Raw genomic sequence first — 5,516 nt, 5'->3', positions numbered from 1 at the left:
TCTGTCTTGTCCTGGAAAGGTCCCCACCTCCTCATCCCTGTCAGTTGCAGATTTCCATTCATTTTCATGGCCATCTAGCCAATTCCTCTGTCATCCCCACACCTGATCCTGATCCCCTCATTCTCCTCCCCATCACCTGTCCCTCCTAGTTCCCTCCCTCCACCTGCCTCTTATGACTATTTTATTTCCCCTTATAAGTGAGATTCAAGCTTCCTTGCTTGTGTCTTCTTATTTAGCTTCTTTGGGTCTATGGAGTATAACATGGTACCTGTATTTTATGACTAATAAACATTTCCTAGTACATGCCATGCATGTCCTTTTGGGACTGGATTACCTCTCTCAGGATGATATTCTCAAGTTTCATCCATTTGCCTGAAAATTTCATGATGTCTTAATTTTTAATACCTAAATATTATTTCATTGTATGGATTACCATATTTTCTTTATCCATTCTTCAGTTGAGGGACATCTAGGTGTTTCCAGTTTCTGGCTACTATGAATGAAGCTGCTATGAACACAGTTGAGCAAGTGTCTTTGGCATCTTAGAGCATCTTCTGGGTATATGCTCAGGAGTAGTATAGCTGGGTCTTGAGATAGAACTATTCCCAGTTTTCAGAGAAAATGCCAAATTGATTTCCAAAGTGGTTGCACAAGTTTGTCTTCCCACCAGCAGTGAGGTGTTCCCTTTGCTCCGCCAGCACATGCTATCTCTTGAGTTTTTTATCTTAGCTATTCTGATGAGTGGAAGATGGAACCTCAAGGTGTTTTGATTTGCATTTCCCTGATGACTAAGGACTGTTAACTTTTCTTTAAGTGCTTCTCTCTATTTGAGATTCCACTGTTGAGAATTCTCTCTTTAGTTATGTACTCAATTTTTAATAGAGTTATTTGGGTTGTTGGTGTCTAACTTATTGAGTTCTTTGTAAATTTTGGATATTAACCTTCTGTCAGATATAGGGTTGGCGAAGATCCTTTCCCAGTATCTGGGTTGCCAATTTGTCTTATTACAGTGTTCTTTGCCTTACAATAGTTTTGTAGTTTCATGAGGTCCCACTTATCAATTGTTGATCTTAGACCCTAAGCTGTTGATGTTCTGTTCAGGAACTTATCTCCTGTACCAGTGAGTTCAATGTAATTTCCTACTTTCTCTGCTATGAGATTTAGTATATCCTGTTTTATGTTAAGGTCCTTGATCCACTTGGACTTGAGTTTTGTGCAGGACGATAAGTATGGATCTATTTTCATTCTTCTACATGTAGATATCCAGTTAGTCCATGACCATTTGTTAAAGGTACTTTCATTTTTTCCACTGTATGGTTTTTGCTTTTTTATCAAAAATCAAGTGTCTGTAAGTGTGTTGGTTTACTTCTGGGTCTTTAATTTGATTCCATTGATCAAAGAGTCGGTTTCTGTACCAATGCCATGCAGTCTTTATCACTATTGCTCTGTGGTACAGCTTGAGGTTATTGATGGTGATTCCTCCTGAAGTTCTTTTATTGTTCAAGATTGTTTTGGCTATCCTGGATTTTTTTGTTTTTCCATATGAAGTTGAGAATTGCTTTTTCGAGGTCTATAAAAGATTGTATTGGAGTTTTGATGAGAATTGCATTGAATCTTTTTGGTAAGATGGCCATGTTCACTATGTTAATACTACCTATCCATGAGCATGGAAGATCTTTCCATCTTCTGATGTCTTCTTCAATTTCTTTCTTCAGGAACTTGAAGTTCTTGTCATACAGATCTTTCACTTGCTTGGTTAGAGTTACACCAAAATATTATATATTACTCATTGCTATTGTGAAGGGTGTTGTTTCCCTAATTCCTTTCTTGGTCCTTTTATCACTTGTATAAGGGAGGGCTACTGATTTCTTTGAGATAATTTTGTATCCAGCAACATTGCTGAAGATGTTTATCAGCTGTAGGAGGTCTCTGGTAGAATTTATGGGGTCATGTATGTATACTATCATACATCCACAAATAGCAATACTTTGACTTCTTCCTTTACAATTTGTGTCCATGGATCTCCTTTAGAAATCTTATTGCTCTGTCTAGAAATTTAAGTGATATATTGAATTGCTAGGGAGTGAGTGGGCAGCCTTGTCCCTGATTTCAGTGGAAATGTTTTATGTTTCTCTCCATTTTGTTTGAGGTTGGCTATTAGCTTGCTGTATATTGCTTTGGTTATATTTAGGTATGTGCTCTGTACCCCTGATTTCTCTAATACCTTTAACATGGAAGAGTGTTGAATTTGTAAAGTTTTTTTCTACATTTAATGAGATAATCATGTGATTTTTTTCTTTCAGTTTGTTTATATGGTGGATTACATGGATGGATTTTCGTATACTGAACCATCCCTGCATCCCTGGGATGAAACCTACTTGATCTTAAGGGATGGCGTCTTTGATCTGTTCCTGGATTCAGTTTGTGAATATTTTATTGATAACTTTTGCATCAATATTCATAAGAGAAATTAGTCTGAAGTTCTTTTCTTTGTTGGGTCTTTGTATGATATAGGTATTAAAGTGACTGTGGTCTCATAGAATGAGTTTGGCAGTGTTCCTTCTGTTTCTATTTTGTGGAATAGTTTGAGGAGTATTGGAATTAGCTCTTCTTTGACAGTCTGATAGAATTCCACACTAAAACCCTCAGACCCTGGGGATTTTTTTGTTTGAGAGTCTTTTAATGAATGATTCTGTTTCTTTAGGGATCGTGTGGCTGTTTGCCTGATCTTATTTTAACTTTGGTAAGTGGTATTCATCTAGAAAATCATCCCTGTTGTTAAGATTTTCCAATTTTGTGTAGTACAGGTTTTTGAAGTAAGACCTAATGATTCTTCAAATTTCCTTAGTGTCAATTGTTATATCTCCCTTTTCACTGCTGATTTTTCTTATTTGGATATTGTCTGTCTCTTGCTTCATTTGGCTAAGGGTTTGTCTATCTTGTTGATTTTCTTAAAGAGCTAGTTACTGGTTTTGTTGATTCTTTGTATTGCTTTCTTTGTTTCTAACTGATTGATTTCAGTCCTGATTTTGATTATTTCCTGCCTTCTACTCCTCTTTGGGTGTGCCTGCTTTTTTTTTTCCTAGAGCTTTTAGATGTACTTTTAAATTGCTGATAAAACTTTCTAATTTCTTAGAGGAGGCATTTAATGCTATGAACTTTCTTCTTAGAACTGCTTTGTGTTCCACAAATTTTAGAATGTGGTGCCATCAGTTTCACTAAATTTTAGAAAGTCTTCTGTTTTATTTCTTCCCTGACCAAGAGCTCATTCAGTAAAGAATTGTTCAATTTCCATGAGTGTGTTGGCTTTCTGTTGTTTCTGTTGTTGAACTCCAGCTTTAGCCCATGGTGGTCTGATAAAATGCAAGGCGTTATTTCAATTTTCATGTATCTGTTGAGACTTGCTTTGTGACCAATTATAAGGTATATTTTGGAGAAGGATCCATGAGGTGCTGAGAAGAAGGTATATTGTTTCATGTTGGGGTGAAATATTCTGTAGATGTCTGTTAGGTCCATTTAATTCATAGTGTCTGTGAGTTTCATTATTTCTCTGTTTAGTTTTGGTCTGGATGAGGCTGTCAATGGTGTGAGTAGGGTGTTGAAGTTTCCCACTATTAATATGTGAGGTGTGATGTGCGACTTAAGCTTTAGCAATGTTTCTTTCACAAATGTGGTTGCCCTTGTATTTGGGGCATCAATGTTCAGAATTGAGATATCATCTTGGTAGAATTTTTTTCTTTGATGAATATGAAGTGTTCTTTCCTGTCATTTTTGACTAATTTGGTTGAAAGTCTATTTCATTATATATAAGAATGGCTACTCCAGCTTGCTTCTTAGATTTGTTTGCTTGGAAAACTTTTTTCCAGCCCTTGATTCTGAGGTAATGTCTATCTTTATGGCTGAGGTGTGTTTCTTGTATAGAGCAGAATGATGAATCCTGTTTCACATCCATTCTGTTAGCCTGTCTACTTATTGAGGAATTGAGTCCACTACTATTGAAAGATATTAATGACCAGTAACTGTTATTTTCTGTTATTCTGATGTTGGCAGTGTGAGAGTGTGTGTGCACGTGTGTGTGTGGGGGGGTGCATTCCTTGTTTATGCTGGCAAGGTATTAATTATTTCCTGTGTTTTCTGGGATGTAGTTATCCTTCTTGGGTTGGAATTTTCCTTCTAATATTTTCTGAAGGGCTGGATTTGTGGATAGATATTGTTTGGATTTGTCTTGACCCATCTTGTTTTCTCCATCTATGGTGATTGATAGTTTTGCTTAATAAGATAATTTAGGTTGGTGTCTTTGGTTTCTTAGAGATTTTAAGGATTTCCAGGCTTTAGAATGTCTGTAGAGAAGTTGGGTATGCTTCTGATAGGTCTGCCTTTGTGTGTTACCTGGCCATTTTTCCTTGTGATTTTTAATATTTTTCTTTGTATTCTGTAAATTTTGTTTTGATTATTATGTGCCAGGAGGATTTCCTTTTCTGTTCCAGTCTATTTGGTGTTATAGAAGCTTGTTGTATGCTTGATACAAAGGTCTGATGAAGGTGGTACTTTGGAGGTGTCATATTGCTGAGGTTCTTGTTGTGTTGTTTCAATTGCCTTTAATCATCTGGATGGTTTTGGTCCCTGGATATTCTTGTTGTAGTTGATATTGGGAGGGGGTGAACTTCAATGTTCTGGTGTGGCAGGCCTCTGATAGGCTTGGGCTATATGGTTCTAAACCTGCAGTTCTGTATGGTTAAGGAGCCTAGGGTCTGATAAAGGTGGTATTGAGTTGATGGGAAAATAGAGCAGACTACTCAGGGCAGCTTGGGGTGCCCTATAGGACTCAGTGGGCAGGGATTGTGGGTAAAGAAAGGGCATCTAACTGTAGGCTCAGGATCTAAAAGTCTAAAGAAAGTAGGGGAGAATGAATGTCCACTGGAGATAGCAGACTGTCCAGGGCAACTGGTGGTTCCCTCAGAGAACTCACTGAACAAGGAAGGTGGGTGGAGAAAGGAAATCTAACCTACAGGTTTGGTATCCTCAGGTCTGATGAAGGTGGACAGGCATGGTTGGACAATGGAGGTCCAGAAGGGATATCAGACTGCCCAGGGCAGCAGGTGCTGCCCAAAAGGACTCAGTGAGCAGGGAATGTTAGAGGGAATCTTACCTGTAGGTTCAGGATAAGCAGGTCTGATGAAAGTGGGTGGAGAGGTGGAAGAAGAATGGAGGTCTGCTGGGGATAGCCTATCATGGAATATTTTAAAGGCCTGTACTTCATTGATCTGGAAATCATTTGTTTTTAATGAATAAATTTCTAGATTTAGCCAAACTACTAAAATTAAACCAACAAGGAATCAACAACATAAACAGACTTGTAACTATTGAGATTGAACTAGTAATAAAAAGATTCCATCCTGCTCTTGGAAGCATTGAAGGTGTGTTTGCTGTGTTAGTGGGTGGCAAAGATGAGAAAGGCTCTATCTTTGCTCAGTGTTGTGACCTGTAAACATCTGAATGATTAGTAGTCTAACATT

General features: G+C 37.7%; 1 pseudogene; it reads left to right on the top strand.

Annotated features, from left to right (window-relative positions):
• Positions 1-5,395: 5,395 nt before the first annotated feature.
• Positions 5,396-5,516, top strand: LOC114637320 (annotated as a pseudogene).

Source organism: Grammomys surdaster, unplaced genomic scaffold (genome assembly GCF_004785775.1).
Source record: "Grammomys surdaster isolate TR1022 unplaced genomic scaffold, NIH_TR_1.0 125271, whole genome shotgun sequence".
NCBI classification, from domain to species: domain Eukaryota; kingdom Metazoa; phylum Chordata; class Mammalia; order Rodentia; family Muridae; genus Grammomys; species Grammomys surdaster.
Note: the sequence above shows the minus strand (reverse complement) of the source record. Positions and strands in the feature narration are given on the sequence as shown.